This window comes from Hemitrygon akajei, chromosome 19 (assembly GCF_048418815.1).
Source record: "Hemitrygon akajei chromosome 19, sHemAka1.3, whole genome shotgun sequence".
Lineage (NCBI taxonomy): Eukaryota > Metazoa > Chordata > Chondrichthyes > Myliobatiformes > Dasyatidae > Hemitrygon > Hemitrygon akajei.
In genome coordinates this window covers 38,294,533-38,305,892 of record NC_133142.1, presented here as the reverse complement: position 1 = coordinate 38,305,892, position 11,360 = coordinate 38,294,533, and the positions used below count along the sequence as shown (strand labels likewise).

Sequence of the window (11,360 nt, the reverse complement as noted above, 5' to 3'; positions counted from 1 at the left end):
CAACTCCAATTTCAGAAAGACAGTCCCAAATCTGCAGGGAACCTTCACAGTGCTTCACTGTCGGCTGCAGACATTCATCCACATAGCACTCTTCAGCTTTTCTATTAACAAACTGCCTCCTGCTTGAGTCAAAAATTTCAAATTTTGACTCGTCAGTCCAGAGCACTTCATGCCATTGTTTAGCACCCCAGTCCTTGTGCTTTTGTGTGTAGGTGAGTCTCTTGTCTTTGTTTCCACTTCAGAGCAATAGCTTTTTGGCAGCAATTCTTCCATGAAGACCGCTGTTGACCGGACTGTAGAAGGATGTACTTGGTTTCTAGTGGTTTCTGTGATGTCAGAGCTGATAGTAGTGGTGGACTTCTTTCAATTTAGAGGGGACGTCAATTTGATGTATCTCACCTGCTGCACTCGGTTTCCATGGCCAACCATTGCCTTTCTGGTCCTCAACCTTGCATGTTTCTGGTCCTCAATCTTACTCAATTCTTTGTGCTTCTTCAGAAGAGCTTGGACAGCACATCTTGAAACTCCTGTCTGCTTGGGAGAGACCTTGCTGATGCAGGATGACCACATTGTGTCATGTTACTATGCTCACTCTTGCCATAATGTAAGAATTGATGATTATTTGAAGGTTAAACTCTCACATTTGCCACAGCCCTACCTTTTAGTTTGGTTGTCCTTGGCCCTGTTTGAGTCCTTCTGCACCCATTTCTGTTTCAGTTGATCATTCAACTCATTATGTCATTGGTCATTATGAGTTGTTATCTGTGTTTAACCATGCACTGGGTGATATACCTAGAAAAAGGGGGGACTTGATAGAGGTATTTAAAATTATGAGGGGGATAGATAGAGTTGATGTGGATAGGCTTTTTTCCATTGAGAGTAGGGGAGATTCAAACAAGAATCTCCCCTAAGTTGAGAGTTCGGCACAGACTAGAAGGGCTAAGATGGCCTGTTTCCGTGCTGTAATTGTTATATGGTTATAAAGTAATCAAGCTTTTATTTGAAAAGTGGTCTATTACTTAATATGTTACTTTTGTGTTGCCCTTAAGGCATGTATTTAGCTTTATTACATTTTCGCTTTGAATAATTCATTTGTAACTATTTTCTAGTTAAAGGTTGATAACTACGTTGCAGTTGTTGAAGGTAAATTCATTATCTGTGATGTTTCGCAGCATGTGATGACGTTACACCTGGTTACGCCGCGTCTTGTGGGTAAATACCAGTTTGGAGAAACAGGAAGTCAGGGGCTTGTGCATGCAGGATCAGCGTGAGAAAAGTTCCATTTCTACACACTAAGAAACATCATAGAAGCAACGCCGTAAGTTCATATGACAGTTGATATGTTGAAGTAAAAATGTTAACGCTGATTCTGTTAAAAGAAATGATGGTTGATGAGGTTTACTTTCTTGTGCTATTTAAAGCGTTACTGGAAAGTTTGTGTTGAAGCGTATTTAATGTTGTTGATGGCGTAGGTAGATTCTGATTGTATGTTGTTCTTTAATGAGACTTTAATGTAATATAGTTTGTTGTAGTTTTACTTTTACAAGTATTAATGATGTAAATGTGATGCCAAGAAGGAAGCAGATACTGTATATATTTTGTATTGTTTTATCAACAGTTTTCACTATACGTTAATGTGGAAAAGTGAACAGTAAAGGGTTAATCTTACTGCAATTCTGTCCTCATTGGCTACGGTTTAACTTGGTGTTTAGTTCAGAGTTTCTACACCCTGCATGAGAACACTATAGTGAAAAGGCGGTATTACCAGATGTTTCGACAAGTGGTACGATGGCCTCGCGACCTAGCGTCTGGTCGTTGACATCCAGTGCCAAAAGCAGTAGGGTATAAGCAAGTAAGGCTGCCCTCGCAAGAGCTAGAGCAGGAGCCGCCAAGGTGCGAGCGGCATATGCTGAACAAGAAGCAAAACTGAAAAAGGAAAAGGCTGCCAGAGAATCAGAAAACCAAATGGAAAAGGCTGTCAGAGAATCAGAAAACCAAATGGAAAAGGCTGCCAGAGAATTGGAAAACCAAATGGAAAGGGCTGCCAGAGAATTGGAAAACCAAATGGAAAGGGCTGTCAGAGAATCGGAAAACCAAAAGGAAAGGGCTGCCAGAGAATCGGAAAACCAGAGGGAAGGGCTGCCAGAGAATTGGAAAACCAAATGGAAAGGGCTGCCAGAGAATTGGAAAACCAAATGGAAAAGGCTGTCAGAGAATTGGAAAACCAAATGGAAAGGGCTCCCAGAGAATTGGAAAAGCAAATGGAAAGGGCTGCCAGAGAATTGGAAAACCAAAAGGAAAAGGCTGTCAGAGAATTGGAAAACCAAATGGAAAGGGCTGCCAGAGAATTGGAAAACCAAATGGAAAAGGCTGTCAGAGAATTGGAAAACCAAAAGGAAAAGGCTGTCAGAGAATTGGAAAACCAAATGGAAAGGGCTGCCAGAGAATTGGAAAACCAAATGGAAAAGGCTGTCAGAGAATTGGAAAACCAAATGGAAAGGGCTGCCAGAGAATTGGAAAACCAAATGGAAAGGGCTGCCAGAGAATTGGAAAACCAAAAGGAAAAGGTTGCCAGAGAATTGGAAAACCAAAAGGAAAGGGCTGCCAGAGAATCAGAAAACCAAATGGAAAAAGCTGTCAGAGAATCAGAAAACCAAATGGAAAGGGCTGTCAGAGAATCAGAAAACCAAATGGAAAAGGCTGCCAGAGAATCGGAAAACCAGAGGGAAGAGGCTGCCAGAGAATTGGAAAACCAAAAGGAAAGGGCTGCCAGAGAATTGGAAAACCAGAGGGAAGAGGCTGCCAGAGAAGCCAAAAACCAGTTGGCAAAGGTAAGGATAGAAACAGAGTTAGAAGTGCTGGTGCTACGCCGAGAAACCGATGCTGCCATGGTAGAAGCAGAGCTATTAGAAAGCGCTGAAGAAATGCACGTTCCAGATGAAGTAGTAAATTCTACATCAGAAAGGACCAGATTGGAACGCACCAGCGAATATGTCCAATCTCAAAATGACCTGAAGATTCGTTCTTCCTCTCCATACTTACCTGCTGATGTCCCATTTCATGAAGAGTCACAGAGAAGCCCAATTGCATTGCCTCCATCTGAGGAAGACAATTTATGTTTGCAACCTTGCGATGAACTCAAGAATGAAAGGGCTGACAACAAATACTTCTTGACACCAAACTTACCAGATTTGGCAAGAGAAGAGGCAAAGGCTGAAGTCAGAACAGCAAATCATAAATGAATGTACATGCTCAGTCATATGCCCGCCAATATATTCCCCCAGCCAGCATGCCACTTGCAGTTGAACCCTTGGCACAGTATTAAGCACGACGAGATCTCGTCACTTCAGGACTATACCAGTTTGACGATAAGCCTGAAAATTATCATGCATGGTACTCCTCATTCGCCAATGCAACCGGCGGAGTCCAGCTCACAGCAATCCAAGAGTTGGACCTTATGACTAAATGGCTGGGAAAGGAATCAAGTGAACAGGTGAAACGCATACGTTTGGTGTATGTCATCAACCCCAAGCTAGCCTTACGCAAAGCATGGGAGAGACTTCGGGAGTGCTATGCGGCCCCTGAAATTATTGAAACAGCACTATTTTGACGGCTGGAAAATTTTCCTAGAGTGTCAGCCAAGGACCACACTAAACTAAGAGAATTAGGAGATTTACTCATGGAGATTGAAGGCACTAAAGAAGAGGGCTATTTAACTAGCCCTCTTTTGTCATATCTAGATACTTCATACGGAATTGGACCAATCGTGGACAAACTTCCATTTGGGCTGCAGGAAAGGTGGGTGTCTGTTGGCTCAGAGTACAAGGAAGAGAACGGTGGTTGATTCCCTCCCTTTAAGTATTTCACTAGGTTTGTGTGTAAGGAGGCGAAGAAGCAAAATGACCCTAGCTTCATGAGTCAAGGTAGCTGTACAATTCACACCAAGCCAGTCAAATCCACTTTGAACAATTCTAACATCAATATACCTGTCTAGTGCATAAAACTGAAGTCTCCACAACTAACAATGACCCTAGCAAGAATTGTCCATTGCACAACAAACCCCACCCCCTCAAAAAATGCAGAATGTTTCAGGAAAAACCCTTTGTCGAGAGAAAAGCCCTTCTCAAGGAAAAAAGAATATGTTTTAAATGCTGTTCCTCTACCTCCCACCTCGCTAGAGAGTGTACGTTCCCCGTAAAGTGCTTGGAATGTAACAGCACCAATCACGATAGGGCCATGCATCCCAGCCCATCACCGCAAACTGACAAAGCTCCTTCACCCTCACAAGAGGACGGTGGGTACGGAGAGGATCACCGCGATACAACTGTTGTCAGCTCGTTTGCGACAACAAAGTTTGCGGTTCAGGTCAGTCAAGCCGTTCGAGCTCAAAGATCTGCCTCACTAAGGTGTACCCTAAGGGAGCCTAAGACAAGGCCATCAAAGCCTATGTAATTCTGGGTGACCAGTGCAACCGCTCACTAGTCAGACCAGAGTTCTTCGAGTTGTACAGTGTAGAGAGTAATCAGTTCCCATACTACCTTAGAACTTGCTCAGGCAGCATAGAAACATATGGCAGGAAAGCAGAAGGCATCTGAGATTCCGACGCCAAGCGCAGTGCTACACCAGCTGAATCTCAACCATATTGCCGAGCACATCCCAGAACTGAATCCAAAAGCAGAAATGCTCCTGCTACTCGGAAGAGACGTTCTCAGGGTACACAAGGTCAGACAATGGACCACACGATGCCCCCTTCGCCCAACGCCTGGATCTGGGCTGGGTGGTGATAGGGGAGGTGTGCCTTGGCAACGTACACAAACCGACAGTTAACACGCTCAAGATCAATGTGCTAGAGAGTGGCCACCATTCAATTTTTCAACCCTGCACAAGCTTTATGTGTATCAAGGAAGCACAACAAGGCTTTAACAAGTGTAGTAAAGTAACCGAGAAGACACTGGGACAGTCAATCTTCGCTCAAACTGAGCATGATAATAAACTTGCACCGCCAGCAGAAAAAACTCAAACGAGCAAAAGAGACTCAGAAATTCAGCCGCAAATTCAAACTGTGTCACCTACCTGGAAGAATCAATATGTACCACTGAACGCTTTCAGCAGTTCTCCACCTTGAATTCCTTAGTGAGAGGATTTGTGTTCCTCATCCACGTGGCCAGATCTCACAAACACTCATCCCAAAATAGTGAATGCAAGGGATGGCACAAATGTGACTTACCTCGCACTGCGGATGAATTGGCCCAGGCAAAGGACGTCATCCTTAAAGCAACTCAAAGAGCAGCTTTTGCAAAGGAGTTTCCAGCCCTCCAAGCTAATAAACCAATACCAAAGGACAGCCCTTTGAGGAAACTCAGCCCAATCCTGAAGAACGATCTCATGAGCATTGGAGGCCGGTTAATACACTCTCACCTTTCAGCTGCAGGAAAGAGCCCAGTAATCCTGCCCAAAGACAGCCACATGTCCTTACTGCTCACACGCCATCACCATGAACAGGTAAGGCATCAGGGCCGTCACCTGACAGAGGGAGCAATCAGGGCAGCGAGACTGTGGATCTTGGGAGGGAAAACACTGATCAATTCAGTACTCCACAGATGTGTAACCGGCAGGAAACTGCAAGGGAAGCTGGAAGTTCAACGTATGGCGGACCTGCCACCAGAACACCTCAATGCCTGCCCTCCTTTTACGTATGTGGGGCTCAATGTATTTGGTCCCTGGACTATCACCACTAGATGCACCAGAGGAGGACAAGCAGAGAGCAAACGGTGGGCCATCGTGTTCAGCTGCATGAGTTCGAGAGCGCTTCTTTGCACTAAGAGGCCCTGCAAAACATTTAAGATCTGATTGCGGCACAAACTTTGTTGGAGCGTCCAAGGAGCTCTGGATGGACAAAGCAGTGCGAAGGTATCTCAGTGAGCAGGGGTGCACCTGGGAATTCAATACACCACACGCCTCTCACATGGGAGGCTCTTGGGAGCGGATGATTGGCCAGAAGAATCCTTCATTCAATGTTTCTGCAACAACACACCCGACTGACCCACAAAGTACTGTGCACACTAATGGCAGAGGTCACAGCCATTATAAATGCGGGACCACTCCTACCCGTGTCTTCCGACCCAGAAAGCCCCTTCATACTCTCGCCATCAATGCTCGTTACGCAGAAGGCAGGATTTCCCCCTCCACCTGGGGACTTCTCAGACAAGGATTTGTACACAAAACAATGGAGACAGGTTCAGGCTCTCGCAACTCAGTTCTGGTCTCGTTGGAGACATGAATATCTACCTTTGTTGCAACGCAGATAGAAGTGGACAGAACCTCGCAGGAATCCTCAAGTTAGAGATCTAGTCCTGCTCAGGATCAAGCAGATCACCCGCAACTGCTGGCCAATGGCCAGAATCACTGCCACATTCCCTGGTAGGGATGGACATGTCAGGAAGGTTGAGTTAAAAACTCCTGACCAAGGTGATGTGAAAACTTACCAAAGACCAGTTGCAGAAGTCATTCTACTTCTACCTAAAGACTGATCTAGAGACTGAAGTTTGTATTATGTTCATAGTGACCTTACAAAGGTCAGGCGGGGAGTGTGTTGCCCTTAAGGCATTTATTTAGCTTTATTACATTTTCACTTTGAATAATTCATTTGCAACTATTTTCTAGTTAAAGGTTGATAACTACGCTGCAGTTGTTGAAGGTAAATTCATTATCTGTGATGTTTCGCGGCATGTGATGACGTCATACCTGGTTTCGCCACGTCTTGTGGGTAAATACCGGTTTGGAGAAATTGGAAGTCAGGGGCTTGTGTGTGCAGGATCAGCGTGAGAAAAGTTCCATTTCTATGCGCTAAGAAACATCATAGAAGCAACGCCGTAAGTTCATATGACAGTTGATATGTTGAAGTAAAAATGTTAACGCTGATTCTGTTAAAAGAAATGACAGTTGATGAGGTTTACTTTCTTGTGCTATTTAAAGCGTTGCTGGTAAGTTTGTGTTGAAGTGTATTTAAAGTTGTTGATGGCGTAGGTAGATTCTGACTGTATGTTGTACTTTAATGAGACTTTAATGTAATATAGTTTGTTGTAGTTTTACTTTTACAAGTATTTATGATGTAAATGTGTTGCCAAGAAGGAAACAGATACTGTATATATTTTGTATTGTTTTATCAACAATTTTCACTATACATTAATGTGGAAGAGTGAACAGTAAATGATTAATCTTACTGCGATCCTGTCCTCATTGGCTACGGTTTAACTTGGTGTTTAGTTCAGAGTTTCTACACCCTGCACAAGAACTCTATAACTTTCTTTGGCAAAATTAGAAAATGTCTTTGTAGCACTTAAGTTTTTGGGAAATGAATGTTTGGAAATTAACATTTTCTATTTTCTGCTGATATACTAATGCAGAAGGATAAAAAAATAAACATCTAAAACAGAACTTATATAAAAAATCTACGGTGCCTAAGAGTTTTGCACAGTACTGTCTATTACATCCAAATCTGGAACATTTCTAGATGTAACACAATGATCAAAGTTCAAAATAAAATTTGTTATCAGAGTACATAAATGTGACCACATACAACCCTGAGATTCTTTTTCTAATGGGCAGACTCGGCAAATCTATAGAACAGTAACTGTAAACAGGATCAGTGAAGGAGTAGGAACACAGAGACAACAAACTGTGCAAACACAAATATAAATAAATAGCAATAAATAACGAGAGCATGATCAAGATAAAGAGTCCTTAAAGTGAGACTATTGGTTGTGGGAACATCTCAGTAGATGAGTGTAATTATTCTCTTTTGTTCATAGCCTGATGGTTGAGGGGTAGTAACTGCCCTTGAACCTGGTGGTGCAAGTCCTGAGGCTCGTGGACCTCCTACCTGATGGCAGCAGCAAGAAAAGCGCATGGCCTGGGTGGTGAGGATCTTTGATGATGGATGTTGCTTTCCTTCGACAGCATTATTTCCTACATTCAAATGGTTTATTTATTTCTAATCATGCGGTTTAGTTCAATCTACAAATATTCAGTCTCAAACATTGTTTCAAGAATACGAAATATGTTATAAGATCATAAGACCATAAGATTTAGGAGCAGAAGTAGGCCATTTGACCCATCAAGTCTGCTCTGCCATCAATCATGGGCTGATCCACTTCATCCAGTCATCCCCACTCCCCTGCTTTCACCCCATGCCCTTTGATGCCCTGGCTACTCAAGAACCTATCTATTTCTGCCTTAAATACACCCAGTGACTTGGTCTCCACAGTCGCTCATAGCAACAAATTCCACAGATTTACCACCCTCTGACTAAAGTAATTTCTCCGCATCTCAGTTCTAAAAGGACGTCCTTCAATCCTGAAGTCAAGCCCTCTTGTCCTAGAGTCCCCTACCATGGGAAATAACTTTGCCATATCTAATCTGTTCAGGCCTTTGAACATTTGGAATGCTTCTATGAGATCCCCCCTCATCCTTCTGAACTCCAGGGAATACAGCCCAAGAGCTGCCAGACATTCCTCATATGGTAACCCGCTCATTCCTGGAATCATTCTCGTGAATCTTCTCTGAACCCTCTTCGATATCAGTATATCCTTCCTAAAATAAGGAGCCCAAAACTGCACACAATACTCCAAGTGCAGCCTCACAAGTGCCTTATAGAGCCTCAACATCACATCCTTGCTCTTAAATTCTGTACCTCTAGAAATGAATGCCAACATTGCATTCGCCTTCTTCACAACCGACTCAACCTGCAGGTTAACCTTTAGGGTATCTTGCACAAGGACTCCCAAATCATTTTGCATCTCTGCATTTTGAATTCTCTCCCCATCTCAATAATAGTCTGCCCATTTATTTCTTCCACCAAAGTGCATGACCATACACTTTCCAACATTGTATTTCATTTACCACTTCTTTGCCCATTCCCCTAAACTATCTAAGTCTCTCTGCAGGCTCTCTGTTTCCTCAACACTACCCGCTCCTCCAGCTATCTTTGTATCATCAGCAAATCTAGCCACAAATCCTTTAATACTGTAGTCCAAATCATTGACATACATCATAAAAAGTAACGATCCCAACACCAACCCCTGTGGAGCTCCACTGGTAACCAGCAGCAAGCCAGAATAGGGATCCCTTTATTCCCTTTGCCGACCAGCCAATGCTCCACCCATGCTAGTAACTGGCTGTTGTACTGGCTTAGAAATCTAGACTGGGCATTTCCTCAGAAAGCCAAAGAGACACTACACAGACAGGCTTTTCAGCCTACTAAGCCCACTCACACTGACCATCAAACACTCATTTCCATTCATGCTACATTCATCCCACATATCTCTCACATTTCTTCCAAGTCCCCCCAAATTCTACCAGACACTTCCTACACTAGGGCCGATAAACAGTGTCTTACTAACCTGCGTGTCTTTAGGATATGGCAAGTGACCTCAGCAACTCATAGAAACCCACCTAGTCACAGGGATAACATGCAAATTCCATACAGCCAACACCTGATGCCAAGTCCAAATCCAGAACTGTGTTTTGAGGCAGCAGCTCTCCAGTTGTGTCAATGTACTTGTCTGAACAATGATTCCGGCATTGATGAATTCTGAGTCTCTCATCTAATGTTGACATTCCCAGTTTGTGTAATTTTCCAGGGAAATTAGTTAAAGTGAGTCTAATTCAAACTCAGATCCAGGTTTGTTGCATTTACATCAGAGCATACAGTGAAATGTGTTGTTTTGCATTCAAACCAACAAACCTAAGGATGTGCTGGGGGCAGCACACAAGTTTAGCCATGCATTCCATCACCAGTATAGTTCAGCAGAACACTCCATCATGCAACAAAACAAAGCATACCAAAAACAGCAAAACAAAGCCCGTTCCTCTGAGTCTGAGACACACCTATCACTAGGACATCTTAGAAATAGATCTCAATTGTGCTGCTTCTTCTCCAGCAATATGATTGAATCAGAGCAAGTAATTCATTAGTGCAGTTTTTTCTAGGTGGAAAATGCATCAATGATGCAATCATTCTCGAGTTTCTGGAACGAGTTAAACTCTGTGCCAAAGTTTCTCAGCCTGCGCAATTTATCTGCTGCATTTTTGTAAACATTTTTGGGGGTTGAGCCTTAATGTTTTAGTCTATTACCTACTATTAGAAAACTAACAAAATACGTGATTGTGGAAATTCTTCTTTAGTTTCTAGTACATGGGAGTAAGTACCCAATTAATCTCAGGTACTGTACCCAAGAATTCCTAAAATACACTTGATAGCACACTGGTCTTAGATGATTAGCAGTCATTCTTGGAGGCATCTTAAACAGACATCAGCCATTGCATAGACTTTGGGGCAAATGATTCATTGAGAGCCCTTTTGAAACCTACATAAACTTGGGATAGACCAAATGTTTGGCAGGCATTCTACCGAAATTTGATAACAATTATGGATTATTAAAAAAGTAATTACTTTACTTCTGGCTCCACAGCACTTCTGAGAGTAATTCAAAACCATCAAAGCCCTCATCCATCTCTTCACCCATCACCTTCCAGGACATCTTTTAGGACTGCTATCAACAAGGAAGAAGCTGAGTTCAAAGAATGATCAGCTTTATTTGTTACATGCACATCGGAACCTACAGTAAAATTCAATCAGGACAGCAGGGCAATCTGGTAAACAAAGTGAGGCTTGTTGAAATGGAGCAAATGGCTCAGTTTATCAGACAAATGTCAGGCAATGTGGAGCAGGAATACAATGGAAGCTCGTTATGGTCCAGACAAAGGTTCATAAAGAGTTTTCACCAAATTTTTCCTTGTACAAATCACAAAGTAATCTCAAAAGGAAGTCCTTTCTCAGTTACAGTCTGAATATTCTTCTTAAATATATTTTGCTTGAAATAACATAAAAGTTAATTTTTTCTGTTACATTGAAAGATTTGCATTTTATAAACCTCGACAAAATTATGCAACAAATTTCCCATTAACATTTGGCCACAATACATTAACAACCTGTCTAAAGAGCTTGGTTAACTTTAATATAAGAATGCTGTGAAAAGCAATTCCATTATATTTGAAGACAAGCCAGTCATTTCAAGCCTAATTAAGTTCATATAACTTGAGTAAGAGTGTGTTATAAGATGTCAATCTACACCATATAGTTGAAATACAGTCTCTTGCAACATCAGCTTATGACACTTCATGCATTTATCGGTTTCTTTAAAGTCTTCAGAGAGGTTCTTCTTAAAGCTGACTAAAAATTACAGAAATGTATTTTTAGATCAATGAAATTACCACAAAACAATGTAAAATAACTCTTGATCTCCTAATTTACTTTGTCATGGCTCCTGTACTTTGTCTACCTGCACTGAACTTTCTCT

General features: G+C 42.3%; 1 long non-coding RNA gene across 1 annotated transcript; it reads left to right on the top strand.

The window, feature by feature from the left end:
* The first annotated feature begins 1,233 nt into the window (after positions 1 to 1,233).
* On the top strand, positions 1,234 to 10,654 carry LOC140741886 (uncharacterized). The gene is made up of 5 exons (XR_012102159.1): positions 1,234 to 1,318; positions 6,664 to 6,872; positions 7,812 to 7,919; positions 8,427 to 8,521; positions 10,473 to 10,654. It is a non-coding gene; the product is annotated as an uncharacterized lncRNA (long non-coding RNA).
* Positions 10,655 to 11,360: the final 706 nt, after the last annotated feature.